Source organism: Colius striatus, chromosome 18 (assembly GCF_028858725.1).
Source record: "Colius striatus isolate bColStr4 chromosome 18, bColStr4.1.hap1, whole genome shotgun sequence".
In the NCBI taxonomy this organism is placed as follows: domain Eukaryota; kingdom Metazoa; phylum Chordata; class Aves; order Coliiformes; family Coliidae; genus Colius; species Colius striatus.
In genome coordinates, this window is record NC_084776.1 from 12,901,753 (window position 1) to 12,919,376 (window position 17,624).

The following is a 17,624-nucleotide window of genomic DNA, read 5'->3' on the forward strand; positions in this document are numbered from 1 at the left end:
CAATGGCAATAGCATTAAAATCAATAGGTATTCAAGGAAAGGGAGATCGTAAACCAATGAGATCTGGGTATTTCAACTGTGGGGATAAGGGGCACTGCAAAAAACAATGCTTGAAATGTAAAAGGGGAAGTTTTGAAGGTACATGTCACAAATGTGATAAATGCGGTCATAAAGCATCAGAATGTCTCTCATTTTCAGAAGGATGGTACTCCGATACAGGGAAACTCGAAAGCCAGCGCCTGGACGGGGAGCGCCAAGACAGTGAAATACCCCCAGAGCGCGGCTGCCTCGACGAGCTTTCCGCAGCCACTCGAGGAAGCGCAGGCGTCGATCTGGCTGTGGGTGAGTCAGTAACTCTCCTTGATACTCAAATGCATGGAAGAGACAGGCAAGATCTCCAAGAAGGAAAAAGAAATGAAAACAGGTGAGACCCATCCCCAAAGGCATTCTTTACTTTTCAGCCTTTGTTGTGTTTCAGGGCAGCTGGTGTGAATGGGCAAGGGCACAGAGAGCACGGCTGTGGCTGGTGTGAGAAATGCTTCATTCTTCCCAGAAAGCCCAATTTTAACCCAAATCCTGCTGCTGAAGCATCACTAATGAGCTTCAGCTTCCCAGCTGGATGTGTTCAGTCATCCAGGATGGGCAAGAAGGCCAAGGGCATCCTGGCCTGGATCAGGAACAGTGCTGTCAACAGGAGCAGGGAGCTGATCAGTGCCCTGGACTCGGCTTTGGTGAGGCTGCACCTCCAATACTGTGCTCAGTTCAGGGCCGCTCTCTACAAGAAGGACACTGAGGTGCTGGAGAGGATCCAGAGGCAGCTACCAAGCCAGGAAAGGATTTGGAGCACATCTCAGATGAGGAATGGCTGAGAGGTCTGGAGCTGTTTAGCCTGGAGAAAAGAAGGGTCAGGGGAGACCTTCTCGCTCTCTACAACTACTTGAAGCTGTAGCGAGGTGGGAGTCAGTCTGTTCTGCCTGGTAACAAGCGATAGAACAAGAGGAAACAGCCTCAAGTTGCACCAGGGGAGGTTCAGGCTGGATGTGAGGAGGAATTTCTTTGCTGACAGGGCTGTCAGGCCTTGGAACATCTGCCCAGGGAGCTGCTGGAGTCACTGTCCCTGGAGGGGTTTCAGAGCCGGGTGGGTGTTGCACTGAGGGAAATGGGCTGGTGGGTGATGGGGCTGGGACAGAGGCTGCACTCCAATAGCTGAAAGGTCTCTCCCAGCTGAAGTGATCCTGTGACTGTGTGATGCCTGTGAAGTGATGTGGCTGTGTTGGGCTGTGGGGGCTCTGCAGGGAAGGCCACGTCCGGCCATGACTGTGGCAGCTGGAGGCAGGGCCTGGCTGCCCCCCACAGAGTCACAGAATGATGGGGCTTGTCAGGAACCTTTAGAGATCTTTCAGCCCAGCCCCATGCTAAAGCAGGTTCTGCTTGGTTGGGGGCACAGGAACATGTGCAGGTGGGTTTGGAAACCTGCCGAGAAGGAGCCTCCACACCCAGCCTGGGCAGCCTGGGCCAGGGCTCCCTCACATTAACAGGGAAATATGTTCCTTATGTTTAAATGGAAGCTCCTCCTAAAGCCCACAGGGGATACTTGCAGCAGCTTTTCACAGAAGCTTGTGTTTGCCCACGGGATAGAAAGCAGGGGAATCTGGGGCACTTGTGGCAGGTTCTCTCCCTTCCCTGTCCCTCTGGCCATGTGGCAGGATGGAGCTCAACCCAGACGGCACTGTGCCGGGGTTCCTCGGTGCCTGGACACACACCGTCTGTCCAGGCTTTGACCCTAAGCTGTTCCTGCTTTACTTCCTTGGCCTGTTGCTGTTCTGTGGGGACAGGCTGAGGAGGTGTCACCTCCTTCACCCTGTGAGCTGGGGACAAGGAGGGCTGCGTGGGCAATGCCTGTTGGCTCTGCAGGGCAAGGGCTCAGCAGCTGGAGGCAGGTAGCCACAGCTGCCCACTGCCTGTCCTCAACTTGCCATCTCCTCTGCCAGGAAAGTGCCGGGTCCTTGTTGCTGTTCCGAGGGTGGTGTTTCTCACAGAGCCTGCGGCAGCTGATCTTCAAGATGCTGCAGGAGATCTGCAGCCTACAGGCAGTACCTCCTAGGTAGGCACCGAGCCCTTTGGACTGGCTGTTTCTGCACTGCGTGTGTCTCCTCCTGGAGCTGCAAGGTGCTGCCGGAACAGCCGGGGCTTGCTGCCCCCGTGGCTGCCGCAGCCGCTGCCCTGGTGCTCTGAGAGATGTGGGCTCCGGCGTCAGGTTTCCCTGCAGCGCTGCGGGTGCAGCTCAGCAGCTCCTGTCAGCCCAGCTGAGCCCGGCGGGCGCTGCCTGCCCCATGCTTCTGCTCTCCCGCAGGCTACCTGCTGCTCGGGGGCTTCGTGGCCTTGGGTGTGTGCTCCAGGAACGGCCCAGTGGAGAACCAGCGCAGCATCTGTCGCCTCTCCTGGGGCCTGCAGCTCCTGCTCACGGCTCAGGCATCCAGCTCCATTCTGTGTCCTTGCCCGTGCTGCTCACTGTCGCCTGCACCGAGAACATGGAGCACGTGGCCTCTTGGGCTTCCGCTGCCCACAGGGGAGAACTCTCAGCGCCCCGGCTGGCTCCTGGTGCCCCTCTGGCTTTACAGATGGGGAGAGGGGGGCACAGAAGCTGGGGGGTGTGTGGAAGCCGGGCGTGCTGGGGGGGAAGGGCAGATACTGCTTGTGGATTCAAGTCTGTTTCTGGTTTTAATAAAGATGTATTTTGTAGCTCATGAGACCGTCTGTAATTCAATGAGTATCAGAGAATCACAGCATGGTGGGGTTGGAAGGGACCTGTAGAGATCATCCAGCCCAACCCCCCTGCAGAAACAGTTCCCACCGAGATCAGGTCACATGGGAACAGTGTCCAGGTGAGTTCTGAAGAGCTCCAAGGAAGGAGTCTCCACACCCTCCCTGGGCCAGGGCTCCCTCACCCCCTCATTCTCCTCCAGACTAAACAGCCCCAGGTCCCGCAGCCTTTCCTCGTAAGGAAGACGCTACAGTCCCCTGATCACCTTGGTGGCCCTTCACTGGCCTCTCTTCAGCAGTTCCCTGTCTCTCTGGAGCTGTGGAGCCCAGAGCTGGACACCTGCAGATGAGAGGGGGAGCAGAACCTCCCTCAATGTGCTGTCCATACTCTAGATGCCCGCAGGCTGCCATTGGCTTCTTGCCCACGAGGGCACGTTGCTGGCTCATGTTCAGTTTATCAACCAGCACTCCCAGGTCTCTCTCTGTAGAGCTGCTCTCCAGCAGATCACCCTGAGCCTGTCCTGGTGCAGGGGGTTGTTCCTCCCCAGCTGCAGGACTCTGCACTTGTCCTTGTTCAACCTCATGAGGTTCCTCTCTGCCCAACTCTCCTGCTGGTCAAGGTCCCGCTGAATGGCAGCACAGCCTCTGGGGAATCTGCTGGGGCTGGGCCAGAGCTTGGCAGGGGACAAAGCCAGAAGAGCTGCCCCAAGCTGACCCCAGGGGGATTCCATGCCCTGGGGTGCCCTGCTCAGCAACACAAGCCCAGAGGAAGAAGGAGAAGTCATTGAGTCATTTGTCTTCCAAAGCAGCTGCAGGGCATCCTGAGGCCCTTCTTCCCACAAAGGGGCTGGGCAGCAGGAGTCAAAGGGAAGGAGAGAAGGAAATGTTGTTGTTCCCCTTTGCTGCCTCACACAGCCTTTGCTTTTCTCTGTTAAACTGTCTTTCTCAGGATATGTGTCATTCCTGCTGCTGCTGGTGGTGTCTGTGCTTACAGTGTTGCTCTGGAAATGTTTGGGTTCCTCTCCCTGCAGCTCAGGCCTGAACCTGCTCTGTCCCAGCTGCAGCCCATCGAGCAGCGAGTGCGAGGCTTCCTCAGAGCTGGCTCGCTCACAGCATCTCTCTGTTGGAACGGGATGCAGTGGGTTTGTGTGGGCAGGTTTGGCAGTGGGGGGCTCCAGGGGTGGCTGCTTTAAACAAAGAGCTGCCAGGAGCTTCCCCTGTATCTGGCAGGGCCAGGCCAGTTGGCTCTGGGATGGACCCGCTGCTGCCCAAGGCCTGGCCAGTGAGTGATGGAGGTAAGGCCTCTGTCATGAACGGACTGGAGAAGGGGAAGAAGTTGCTGCAGCAGAAGGGAGTGAGAAAGTGAGAACAATATGTCAGGGGTGCCTGTATGTGGGTGTGAGGTGACATCCCTGCAGTGCCCCCCATGGCTGTGGGGCTCAGTGTGGAGCATCCGTGTGCAGCGAGGCCGTCCCAGGGGCCAGGAGCTGCGATTGGCGTCTCTGCGAGGCCGAAGGAGCAGCCCCGGCAGGAGCAGTGGGGCTGGGGGTGTGTCGGGGCCCCGCGGGGCTGTGCCTGGGCTGGGTGCCAGGAGGAAACCTCAGGCTTCCTGGCCAGGCGCTGTGGGGGAAGCGCAGCGAGTGCTGCGAGGCCGCGGGGGCTGCGGTTTGTGCAGCTGCAGCTGCAGCTCCCGATGCATCTGCCTGCAGGGAACAACGGCCCCTGGGGGACACGGGGACAGCTGGGGACACGCTGGGGCCTCTCCTGCTGCCGGGCTGGGGACGTGTCCCAGCGCGGCTCCTGCCGGGGCCCTGTCCTGAGGCTCTCCAGGAGGGATGTTCCTGCAGGCCGGGGCTGCAGCTCTGCCCCCAGCCCAGGGCTGTCCCACAGGGGCTGCAGCAGGGCAGGGGCTGTTCCCTGCCCACCCCGACACAGAGCCAGAGCAGCCCCACAGCTCGGGGGCTGCTGGACAGTGCCCTCGTGGGTTCTCTGATGAGTGTAGCCCTGGGGATGCTCAGCACTCCCAGTGCTCCCAGTGCACCCAGTTGAGGGCCTGGAGACCCATCTCCTCTCTGCGCCTGCCTTGGCCCATAGCTCTGCCCCATGGCAGCAGCCGTGGCACCCGCATTGGGACCGTGGTGTCCCTCATATATGGGCATGAAGGGCACTGGAGAAGCTCACTGGCGGGCTGAGCTGTGTCAGAGGGGAGAGAGCTCCTGATCACACCTCAAAAGGTGCTGCTGCTTGGATTGGCTCCTGCAGCTGCGTTGGCATCTCTCAGAGATCTCACCCTCCCATCAGCAGCAGCCCCACGAGGGTGTGGGAGCCGTGCCGGGGAGTGGGGAGCAGCAGGGCTGTGCCCAGGGGCAGGAGGCTCAGGATGGGCACGGAGGGACTCCTGTGGCCTCGGGTGCTGTGGCTGCTCCTCGGGCTGCAGCTGTGCAGGGGTAAGTGCTGGCTCCCTTGTCCCACAGCCCAGGGCCAGTGGGCACCAGCGTGCTCATCGGGATACCTCTGGCAATTCGGTTTCTTCACGGGTGCCGCTGGGACGAGGGGCAGAAGGTGCTCAAGGGAGTGAATGCTGTGCCTGTGTGGGTGGGAGAGGGAGGTGTGGGGCTGGAGCACAGAGCCATACAGGGGTTGCTGTGCTGGGGAGGAGAGAGGGGAGACATGGGAAAGGGGGGATTGAATAGTGGGGATGTGCTGCAGGCTGTGAGGCTGTGAATGGTACAGCAGGTCTGCTGCTGGGCAGCCTCAACCCTCTGCAGAGCTGGGGAGAAAAGGGACCCCCAGACTGCCCCAGGGACAGCCCAGGATGGGGAGGGCTGTCCCTCAGGTGCCTTTACCTCTACCTGGGCAGGGGGGACCCCAGAGCTGTAGTCTGGAGCTCGGTGCTCTCCTGACCAGCCCCGTGTTGGCGTTTCAGGGGCTGCAGAGTTGACGCTGGTGAATGGCGGCAGCCGCTGAGCTGGGAGAGTGGAGGTGGAACACGAGGGACAGTGGGGCACTGTGTGTGATGAAGAGGTGGAGGAGGAGGATGGCAGCTACCCTGCATTTGGCCTCTCCCCAGCTCCTGAAGGAGCCAGAGCAGAAGTCCATCCCCTTCCATTGTTCTCTGTCTCTGTGCTTGCAGGGTTCAGGCTGGTGAACGGCAGCACGACGTGCGAGGGGAGGGTGGAGCTGCACGTGCAGGGGACCTGGGGCAGCCTCTGTGCCTCCCGCTGGCACCTCTCCGACGCCCACGACCTCTGTGGCCGCCTGGGCTGTGGCTTTGCCGTGTCCCTTCCCAGAGGAGGGAGTTTTGGGAGAGGAACGGGCCCCATCTGGAGAGACTTGTTCCACTGCAGTGGGACTGAAGCCCACCTGGGACAGTGCCCAGTGACCGTACTGGGGGCCTCCCCGTGCTCCCATGAGGATGCTGCTGCTGTCGTCTGCTCAGGTGAGGGCTGGCAAACCCTGGATTCGCTCCTTTGTCTCCTGGCGAGACAGCAGCCCAAGGCAGTGGACACGGGGCAGGCCCAGGCTGCACTTCCCCCTGCAGAAGCCCTGAGGGCTGCAGAGAGACATTGTCCCTGTCCCCCAGGGCAGCCCCAAGGGCCACCTCCAGGCTCAGGCTCCTCTGATGTCCCCCGGGGCGCTGGGTGCGGGACAGGGCTGTGGGGCTCAAACCACCCCTCTGGCTGCAGACAGCCCTGTCCCAGCAACACAGAAATAGCCCCAGGCATGATCTCAGCCCCACAGGATGCCTGACTGCCCCCAGCAGCAGCAGCAGAGCAGGGGGTGAGGCACAGAGCCAGGCTGCGGCTTCTGGTGAGCACCAGCCCCAAACCTGTGCTTTCTGCTGGGGCTGACTCGTCAGCTCTGCTCCCTGCCAGGGACACTGGCTGCCAGGGCCCATCTCCAGCAGAGAACCAACGGCTTAGGCTGGAAAAGGCCTTGAAGCTGGTGCAGTCCCAGCCCTGCCCTCACCCTGCCAAGCCCAGCAGCAGCTTGAGGGGCTTTTGGCGCCAGCCCAAAGGGTTGTGTGAGTCCATGCTGGGTGATTCCACGACTGCCCAGGCCCCGCCGGCTCCGGGTCCCTGCGGCTGGTGGGGGGAGGGAGCCGGTGCGCCGGGCGAGCGGAGCTCTTCCATCAGGAGCCGTGGGGCAGAGTCCTGTCTGAGCAGTGGGCCGTGGCGGAGGCCCGTGTGACGTGTCGGCAGCTGCGGTGCGGAGAGGCAGAGACGGCCTCCAACCCGGCCACGGCCGAGCGAGGGCCGGGCCCCGTGGGGCTGCGAGGGCTGCGGTGCCAGGGGCACGAGGCCCAGCTGAGCCTCTGCAGCGCCTCCCCGGCTGAGGCCGCGCCGAGGCATGGCCGAGGCCGTGGGGGTGGTTTGCCAGGGTAAAAGGGGCCGAAGCCGCTCTCTGGGACCGCCCGGCCGGGCCCTGGGGGCGGCACGACTGCGGGCACAAAGAGGACGCCGGAGCCGTCTGCTCGGGTCTGTGACGGGAGCCCAGGGCCCGGGGCACAGACTGTTCCTGGCTGCCTCTGAGCTCCCGCCCCAGCCCAGCCCAGGGACGGCCACGCAGGGTCCCCTCCGTGCCCCGGGCTCCCTGTGCTGCTCCGCCATGGCCCAGGGCAGGGCCGTGTGTCCATCACAGACGTGTCTGTGCCCGTGCCTGCAAAGGGGCACTTTGCCAAAAAGGGCTGAAAAGGAACCAAAAAGCTGTAAAAACGAACCAAAAAGGGGTGAAAAGGAACCAACAAGGTGCAAAAATGAACGAAAAATGGGTAAAAAAGAGCCAAACAAGTGCAAAAACAAACCAAAAAGCAGTAAAAAGGAACCAAAAAGGGGTGAAAAGCAGCCAAAAAGGTGCAAAAATGAACCAAAAAGGGGTGAAAAGGAGCCAAATCTGCAAAAAACAAACCAAAAACGACTGAAAAGGAACCAAAAAGCTGCAAAAACGAACCAAAAAGGGGTGAAAAGGAACCAAAAAGGGGTGAAAAAGAACCAAAAAGGTGCAAAAATGAACCAGAAATGGGTAAAAAGGAGCCAAAAAGGTCCAAAACGAACCAGAAAGCAGTAAAAAGAAACCAAAAAGGGGTGAAAAGGAGCCAAAAAGGTGCAAAAACGAACCAAAAAGGGGTGAAAAGGAACCAAAAAGGAGTGAAAAAGAACCAAAAAGGTGCAGAAATGAAGCAAAAAGGGGTGAAAAGGAACCAAATCTGCAAAATACGAACAAAAAATGAGAGAAAAGGAATAAAAAAGGTGCAAAAACGAACCAAAAAGGGGTGAAAAAGAACCAAAAAGGTGCAAAAACGAACCAAAAAGGGGTAAAAAGGAATCAAAAAGGGGTAAAAAGGAGCCAAAAAGCTGCAAAAACAAACCAAAAAGCAGTAAAAAGGAACCAAAAAGGGGTGAAAAAGAACCAAAAAGGTGCAGAAATTAAGCAAAAATGGGTAAAAAGGAGCCAAAAAGGGGTGAAAGAGAACCAAAAAGCAGTAAAAATGAACCAAAAATGGGTAAAAAGGAGCCAAATAGGTGCAAAAATAAACCAAAAAAGGGTGAAAAGGAACCAAAAAGGGGTGAAAAGGAACCAAAAAGGTGCAAAAACGAACCAAAAAGGGGTGAAAAGGAACCAAATCTGCAAAAAACGAACCAAAAATGAGTGAAAAGGAAGCAAAAAGCTGCAAAAATGAACTGAAAAGGGGTGAAAAAGAAAAAAAATAGCGAAAAAAAGAACCAAAAATGGGTAAAAAGGAGCCAAAAAGGTGCAAAAACGAACCAAAAAGCAGTAAAAAGGAACCAAAAAGGGGTTAAAAGGAGCCAAAAAGGTGCAAAAACGAACCAAAAAGGGGTGAAAAGGAACCATAAAGGGGTGAAAAGGAACAAAAAAGGTGCAAAAACGAACCAAACGGGTGAAAAGGAACCAAATCTGCAAGAAATGAACAAAAAATGAGTGAAAAGGAACCAAAAAGCTGCCAAAACGAACTAAAAGGGGTGAGAAAGCACAAAAATAATGTAAAAATGAAGGAAAAATGGGTAAAAAAGAACCAAAAAAGTGCAAAACGAAGAAAAAAGGGCTGAAAAGGAACCAAAAAGCTGCAAAAACGAACCAAAAAGGGGTGAAAAGGAACCAAAAAAGTACAAAAATGAACCAGAAATGGGTAAAAAGGAGCCAAAAAGGTCCAAAACGAACCAAAAAGCAGTAAAAAGGAACCAAAAAGGGGTGAAAAGGTGCCAAAAAGGTGCAAAAACGAACCAAAAAGGGGTGAAAAGGAGCCAAAAAGGTGCAAAAACGAACCAAAAAGGGGTGAAAAGGAACCAAAAAGGTGCAAAAATGAACCAGAAATGGGTAAAAAGGAGCCAAAAATGTCCAAAACGAACCAAAAAGCAGTAAAAAGGAACCAAAAAGGGGTGAAAAGGAGACAAAAAGGTGCAAAAACGAACCAGAAAGGGGTAAAAAGGAGCCAAAAAGGTGCAAAAACGAACCAGCAAGGGGTGAAAAGGAACCAAAAAGGGGTGAAAAGGAACCAAAAAGGTGCAAAAACGAAGCAAAAAGGGGTGAAAAGGAACCAAAAAGCTGCAAAAACGAACTAAAAAGGGGTGAAAAAGAGCAAAAATAGTGCAAAAATGAACGAAAAATGGGTAAAAAGGAGCCAAAAAGGTGCAAAAACGAACCAAAAAGAGGTGAAAAGGAACCAAAAAGGTGCAAAAAATGAACAAAAAATGTGTGAAAAAGAGCAAAAGTATTGCAAAACTGAACGAAAAATGGGTAAAAAGGAGCCAAAAAGGTGCAAAAACGAAGCAAAAAGGGGTGAAAAGGCAGCAAAAGGTGCCAAAGCGAAGGCGGGGCGTCGTGCGATCGAGGCCTTGTGCGGCCGGCAGAGGGCAGCCGAGCGCCTCCCGGCTAGCGCAGCCGGCAGAGCACCCGACTCAAACGCTCGAGGTCAAGGGTTCGAAACCACCTCGGGCACCTCTCGCTTTTGCCGCCGCTGCCCTCGCGTTTCTCTCTTGCCTGCACCAGCCCTTTCTGCACCCGTTCCTTCCCTTGCCCGCACATTTCGTGCCTTCTGCTCCTTGCCCTTCGCTGACACTTCATTCATTCCTTTGCCCATCCCTTTCCTTTCCTCGGGGCTTGCTTGCACTGATTCCTTTCAGTCATCCATCATTTTGACACTGACTTGATGGCACCGACTTGGGGACGTTTTTGCTCTTTCTCCCACTTCAGCTCCTTCTCCATCATCATTTCCCTGCCAGCTTGGAGGATCCTGCTCCTTGGATCCACATCCAGACCCAAGAGACCGTCAGAGCGGGAGAAAACCTGAATGAGTCGGGGCCAAAACTCTGCAGCTGCTCTGCAAACACCCATCTGGGGGTGGCTGGAGGTCCCTGGACCCCCACAGACCCCGCAACGTTCCCCTCAGAGCCAGGATCCCACATCCCAGCCCAGCCCCGAGCTCAGGAGCCGCATTCCCCACGTCCTTCCCCCATCACTCACCCTCCGCTGCTCTCTCCCACCTCTCTCTGCAAACACATCTCCCCACCCCAGCTGCTTTCTCCAGCTCTTGCAGATGCTTTTCAGGGGCAGCTCCAGCCCAAGCTCAGGCACTGGCACCTCGTCTGGAGATGAAAGCAGCTTGTGCCTGAGCTGCTGAGCCCAGTGAGTCCCCAGGGGACTGCCAGCCCCCTCCCCTCAGGCCACACGTCCCTGGGAAAGACATTTCTTGTCTCCTAGGAACCACAACAAGGTCAAAAAAGAACAAAAAGGTGCCCTGAGAGTCTTTTACAGACCCCTCGAGCTTCTCACCCACGTTCTGGTGCCCTGAGGGTCTTTTACAGACCCCTCAAGAGCTTCTCACCCACGTTCTGGTGCCCTGAGGGTCTTTTACAGACCCCTCAAGAGCTTCTCACCCACGTTCGGGTGTCCTGCATCCCATTCCAAGCTGATGGCTTGTGCCTGAAAGGGGGGGAAATAAAGGACAAAAAGCAGCAAATTCAGAGCCCCCAAAGAAGGGGAAAAGTCAGGAGCTGAAGGGAGAAACGTGATGCTGCTCCAGGCAAAGCTGCCACCACCTCCCCCTGCCCAGGAGACACCTCCTAGGCTCAGCTCTGTCCCTGGCTGGGGAGGAACAGGAAGGGAAGGTTTTGGCCCCATCAAAGGGATAAAACAACAGGTTCTGTTGGTTCTCTGAGGGAGGAACCAGGGTGGATATCTGAGAGGGAGAAAGAGAGAGAGGGAGAGAAGGTCTGTGAGGGAAGGACCAGCCCTGGGGTGCAGAAAACTGGAGGATCTGGTAGGTGCTGACCTCTCTGACCTCTGCCATCCCTGGGCACTGGCTTTTGGGTCATTTAGATCCCTTTTCAGTTGCTTTGTGCTGCTCCAGAGCTGGTGAGTGCAGCAATATCACTCCTTTCTGCCCCCAAACCACATCCACGTGGCCTCTGGAGCTTTTCTCAGGCTCTTTCCAGCCAAACCCCTGGTGCTTTCTGCCACTGAGTTGGGTTTGTTGATGTTCTTTCCCGCCCAGGCTCAGGTTTCTCTGTGAACATGAGGAAAACCGTCAGGGATTGGGGTTGGTGGGTGATCTCCTGGGGGAGATGTTCCTCGTGGTGTTGCCCATCTCGCTGCTCCTTCCTTGGCACCTCAGGACAGAAGCAGCTGAGCCCTGGGAGCTGGGGCTGAGGGTCTGGGGGCAGCAGGCAGCTCTCCCAGCAGGACCTGAGCCTCCCTCCCTCTCTCCTTTCTGCAGCTGGAAGACCTGAGAAATGAGATTGAGAAGAGACAGAGCAAAAATGGCACCAAGCTCCTGGAGACCTCGACAGAGGGGCAAGAGGAGAAGAGCCAGCAGCTGGTGTGTGGATTCATCCCAGTCACTGCCTTTGGAGGGCAAATTGGAGGACAAAAAAGGGAGTAAACAGCCCAAAACTGAGCTTAGAGGGAGCAGCTGGGCTGGGGTCTCAGGAGAGGGATGGGTCAGGGGGTGTTTGTGGGTCGTGGGGGGATGATGGTTTGAGGACTGAAGCTCCTGATGAGCCTCTTTCTCCCCTTTCCTTCCCTCAGGATGTGAGGAGCACGGTCAGCAGGTATGTGGCCTCTGCAGGGAAAAGGGGGGGAAGGGAAAAGAGGGAAAGGAAAAGGGGGAAAGGGAAAGGGGGAAAAGGGGAAAGGAAAGGGGGGAAAGGGAAAGGGGGGAAGGAAAAGGGAGAAGGAAAAGGGGGAAAGGGGGCAGGAAAAGGGGGAAGGGAAAGGGGGAAAGGGAGAAGGAAAAGGGGGAAAGGGAAAGGGGGAAGGAAAAGGGGGAAAAGGAAAGGGGGAGAAATAAAAATCAGTTGTTTTGGAGCTGTTTTGAGGCTGTTTAGGGTTGTTTTGGGGTTATTTTGGGGCTGGTTTCCCCTCCCCCAGGTGTGAGAAAGTGAGTTTGCAGCTGCCTGGGGCTGCAGCTGAGGCAGAAGAGCGAGTGGGTCCCAGCTCCTGGCGCAGCAGCATCCTGAAGGACACGCTGAGGAGGCTCCGAGGTAGCCGGGGAGGGGCTGGAGGGGGGGTGGGAAACCCAAAGTGACCTCGTTTGGGGGAGAAAAAACATGAACTGACCTTGCTCTGGGGAGAAAAGCCCCAAACTGACCTCGTTTGGGGGAGAAAAAGAACAAACTGGCTTCATTTTGGGGAGAAAAGCCCCAAAGCAACATCCTTTTGGGGAGAAAAATCCCGATAGAGCTGATTTGGGGGAGAAAACAATCCCCAAACCAACCTCATTTTGGGGAAGAGCATCCAGATTGACCTCATTTTGGGGAGAAAAACCCCTAAACTGGCTTCTTTTTGGGGAGAAAACCTCCAAACCGACCTCATTTTGGGGAGAAAAATCCAAATTGACCTCATTTGGGGGGAGAAAAAAACTCTAAGTGACCTAATTTTGGGGAGAAACCCCCCTAAATTGGCTTTTTTGGGGAGAAAAAAACCCAAAGTGACTCGTCAGCTCTGCTCCCTGCCAGGGACACTGGCTGCCAGGGCCCATCTCCAGCAGAGAACCAGCGGCTTAGGCTGGAAAAGGCCTTGAAGCTGGTGCAGTCCCAGCCCTGCCCTCACCCTGCCAAGCCCAGCAGCAGCTTGAGGGGCTTTTGGCGCCAGCCCAAAGGGTTGTGTGAGTCCATGCTGGGTGATTCCACGACTGCCCAGGCCCCGCCGGCTCCGGGTCCCTGCGGCTGGTGGGGGGAGGGAGCCGGTGCGCCGGGCGAGCGGAGCTCTTCCATCAGGAGCCGTGGGGCAGAGTCCTGTCTGAGCAGTGGGCCGTGGCGGAGGCCCGTGTGGCGTGTCGGCAGCTGCGGTGCGGAGAGGCAGAGACGGCCTCCAACCCGGCCACGGCCGAGCGAGGGCCGGGCCCCGTGGGGCTGCGAGGGCTGCGGTGCCAGGGGCACGAGGCCCAGCTGAGCCTCTGCAGCGCCTCCCCGGCTGAGGCCGCGCCGAGGCATGGCCGAGGCCGTGGGGGTGGTTTGCCAGGGTAAAAGGGGCCGAAGCCGCTCTCTGGGACCGCCCGGCCGGGCCCTGGGGGCGGCACGACTGCGGGCACAAAGAGGACGCCGGAGCCGTCTGCTCGGGTCTGTGACGGGAGCCCAGGGCCCGGGGCACAGACTGTTCCTGGCTGCCTCTGAGCTCCCGCCCCAGCCCAGCCCAGGGACGGCCACGCAGGGTCCCCTCCGTGCCCCGGGCTCCCTGTGCTGCTCCGCCATGGCCCAGGGCAGGGCCGTGTGTCCATCACAGACGTGTCTGTGCCCGTGCCTGCAAAGGGGCACTTTGCCAAAAAGGGCTGAAAAGGAACCAAAAAGCTGCAAAAACGAACCTAAAAAGGGGTGAAAAGGAACCAAAAAGCTGCAAAAACGAAGAAAAAAGGGCTGAAAAGGAACCAAAAAGGTGCAAAAACGAACCAAAAAGGGGTGAAAAGGAACCAAAAAGGTGCAAAAATGAACCAGAAATGGGTAAAAAGGAGGCAAAAAGGTCCAAAACGAACCAAAAAGCAGTAAAAAGGAACCAAAAAGGGGTGAAAAGGAGCCAAAAAGGTGCAAAAACGAACCAAAAAGGGGTGAAAAGGAAGCAAAAAGGTGCAGAAATGAAGCAAAAAGGGGTGAAAAGGAACCAAAAAGGTGCAAAAACGAAGAAAAAAGGGGTGAAAAGGAATCAAAGAGGGGTGAAAAGGAAGCAAAAAGGTGCAGAAATGAAGCAAAAAGGGATGAAAAGGAACCAAATCTGCAAAAAACGAACAAAAAATGAGAGAAAAGGCAGCAAAAAGGTGCAGAAATGAAGCAAAAAGGGGTGAAAAGGAACCAAAAAGGTGCAAAACGAAGCAAAAAGGGGTGAAAAGGAATCAAAGAGGGGTGAAAAGGAAGCAAAAAGGGGTGAAAAGGCAGCAAAAGGTGCCAAAGCGAAGGCGGGGCGTCGTGCGATCGAGGCCTTGTGCGGCCGGCAGAGGGCAGCCGAGCGCCTCCCGGCTAGCGCAGCCGGCAGAGCACCCGACTCAAACGCTCGAGGTCAAGGGTTCGAAACCACCTCGGGCACCTCTCGCTTTTGCCGCCGCTGCCCTCGCGTTTCTCTCTTGCCTGCACCAGCCCTTTCTGCACCCGTTCCTTCCCTTGCCCGCACATTTCGTGCCTTCTGCTCCTTGCCCTTCGCTGACACTTCATTCATTCCTTTGCCCATCCCTTTCCTTTCCTCGGGGCTTGCTTGCACTGATTCCTTTCAGTCATCCATCATTTTGACACTGACTTGATGGCACCGACTTGGGGACGTTTTTGCTCTTTCTCCCACTTCAGCTCCTTCTCCATCATCATTTCCCTGCCAGCTTGGAGGATCCTGCTCCTTGGATCCACATCCAGACCCAAGAGACCGTCAGAGCGGGAGAAAACCTGAATGAGTCGGGGCCAAAACTCTGCAGCTGCTCTGCAAACACCCATCTGGGGGTGGCTGGAGGTCCCTGGACCCCCACAGACCCCGCAACGTTCCCCTCAGAGCCAGGATCCCACATCCCAGCCCAGCCCCGAGCTCAGGAGCCGCATTCCCCACGTCCTTCCCCCATCACTCACCCTCCGCTGCTCTCTCCCACCTCTCTCTGCAAACACATCTCCCCACCCCAGCTGCTTTCTCCAGCTCTTGCAGATGCTTTTCAGGGGCAGCTCCAGCCCAAGCTCAGGCACTGGCACCTCGTCTGGAGATGAAAGCAGCTTGTGCCTGAGCTGCTGAGCCCAGTGAGTCCCCAGGGGACTGCCAGCCCCCTCCCCTCAGGCCACACGTCCCTGGGAAAGACATTTCTTGTCTCCTAGGAACCACAACAAGGTCAAAAAAGAACAAAAAGGTGCCCTGAGAGTCTTTTACAGACCCCTCGAGCTTCTCACCCACGTTCTGGTGCCCTGAGGGTCTTTTACAGACCCCTCAAGAGCTTCTCACCCACGTTCTGGTGCCCTGAGGGTCTTTTACAGACCCCTCAAGAGCTTCTCACCCACGTTCGGGTGTCCTGCATCCCATTCCAAGCTGATGGCTTGTGCCTGAAAGGGGGGGAAATAAAGGACAAAAAGCAGCAAATTCAGAGCCCCCAAAGAAGGGGAAAAGTCAGGAGCTGAAGGGAGAAACGTGATGCTGCTCCAGGCAAAGCTGCCACTACCTCCCCCTGCCCAGGAGACACCTCCTAGGCTCAGCTCTGTCCCTGGCTGGGGAGGAACAGGAAGGGAAGGTTTTGGCCCCATCAAAGGGATAAAACAACAGGTTCTGTTGGTTCTCTGAGGGAGGAACCAGGGTGGATATCTGAGAGGGAGAAAGAGAGAGAGGGAGAGAAGGTCTGTGAGGGAAGGACCAGCCCTGGGGTGCAGAAAACTGGAGGATCTGGTAGGTGCTGACCTCTCTGACCTCTGCCATCCCTGGGCACTGGCTTTTGGGTCATTTAGATCCCTTTTCAGTTGCTTTGTGCTGCTCCAGAGCTGGTGAGTGCAGCAATATCACTCCTTTCTGCCCCCAAACCACATCCACGTGGCCTCTGGAGCTTTTCTCAGGCTCTTTCCAGCCAAACCCCTGGTGCTTTCTGCCACTGAGTTGGGTTTGTTGATGTTCTTTCCCGCCCAGGCTCAGGTTTCTCTGTGAACATGAGGAAAACCGTCAGGGATTGGGGTTGGTGGGTGATCTCCTGGGGGAGATGTTCCTCGTGGTGTTGCCCATCTCGCTGCTCCTTCCTTGGCACCTCAGGACAGAAGCAGCTGAGCCCTGGGAGCTGGGGCTGAGGGTCTGGGGGCAGCAGGCAGCTCTCCCAGCAGGACCTGAGCCTCCCTCCCTCTCTCCTTTCTGCAGCTGGAAGACCTGAGAAATGAGATTGAGAAGAGACAGAGCAAAAATGGCACCAAGCTCCTGGAGACCTCGACAGAGGGGCAAGAGGAGAAGAGCCAGCAGCTGGTGTGTGGATTCATCCCAGTCACTGCCTTTGGAGGGCAAATTGGAGGACAAAAAAGGGAGTAAACAGCCCAAAACTGAGCTTAGAGGGAGCAGCTGGGCTGGGGTCTCAGGAGAGGGATGGGTCAGGGGGTGTTTGTGGGTCGTGGGGGGATGATGGTTTGAGGACTGAAGCTCCTGATGAGCCTCTTTCTCCCCTTTCCTTCCCTCAGGATGTGAGGAGCACGGTCAGCAGGTATGTGGCCTCTGCAGGGAAAAGGGGGGGAAGGGAAAAGAGGGAAAGGAAAAGGGGGAAAGGGAAAGGGGGAAAAGGGGAAAGGAAAGGGGGGAAAGGGAAAGGGGGGAAGGAAAAGGGAGAAGGAAAAGGGGGAAAGGGGGCAGGAAAAGGGGGAAGGGAAAGGGGGAAAGGGAGAAGGAAAAGGGGGAAAGGGAAAGGGGGAAGGAAAAGGGGGAAAAGGAAAGGGGGAGAAATAAAAATCAGTTGTTTTGGAGCTGTTTTGAGGCTGTTTAGGGTTGTTTTGGGGTTATTTTGGGGCTGGTTTCCCCTCCCCCAGGTGTGAGAAAGTGAGTTTGCAGCTGCCTGGGGCTGCAGCTGAGGCAGAAGAGCGAGTGGGTCCCAGCTCCTGGCGCAGCAGCATCCTGAAGGACACGCTGAGGAGGCTCCGAGGTAGCCGGGGAGGGGCTGGAGGGGGGGTGGGAAACCCAAAGTGACCTCGTTTGGGGGAGAAAAAACATGAACTGACCTTGCTCTGGGGAGAAAAGCCCCAAACTGACCTCGTTTGGGGGAGAAAAAGAACAAACTGGCTTCATTTTGGGGAGAAAAGCCCCAAAGCAACATCCTTTTGGGGAGAAAAATCCCGATAGAGCTGATTTGGGGGAGAAAACAATCCCCAAACCAACCTCATTTTGGGGAAGAGCATCCAGATTGACCTCATTTTGGGGAGAAAAACCCCTAAACTGGCTTCTTTTTGGGGAGAAAACCTCCAAACCGACCTCATTTTGGGGAGAAAAATCCAAATTGACCTCATTTGGGGGGAGAAAAAAACTCTAAGTGACCTAATTTTGGGGAGAAACCCCCCTAAATTGGCTTTTTTGGGGAGAAAAAAACCCAAAGTGACTCGTCAGCTCTGCTCCCTGCCAGGGACACTGGCTGCCAGGGCCCATCTCCAGCAGAGAACCAGCGGCTTAGGCTGGAAAAGGCCTTGAAGCTGGTGCAGTCCCAGCCCTGCCCTCACCCTGCCAAGCCCAGCAGCAGCTTGAGGGGCTTTTGGCGCCAGCCCAAAGGGTTGTGTGAGTCCATGCTGGGTGATTCCACGACTGCCCAGGCCCCGCCGGCTCCGGGTCCCTGCGGCTGGTGGGGGGAGGGAGCCGGTGCGCCGGGCGAGCGGAGCTCTTCCATCAGGAGCCGTGGGGCAGAGTCCTGTCTGAGCAGTGGGCCGTGGCGGAGGCCCGTG

At 56.4% G+C, this 17,624-nt stretch overlaps 1 long non-coding RNA gene across 1 annotated transcript; it reads left to right on the plus strand.

Moving 5' to 3' along the window:
• The first annotated feature begins 376 nt into the window (after positions 1–376).
• Positions 377–2,726, plus strand: LOC133627204 (uncharacterized). The gene is made up of 3 exons (XR_009820018.1): positions 377–424; positions 1,992–2,104; positions 2,354–2,726. It is a non-coding gene; the product is annotated as an uncharacterized LOC133627204 (long non-coding RNA).
• The last annotated feature ends 14,898 nt before the right edge of the window (positions 2,727–17,624 follow it).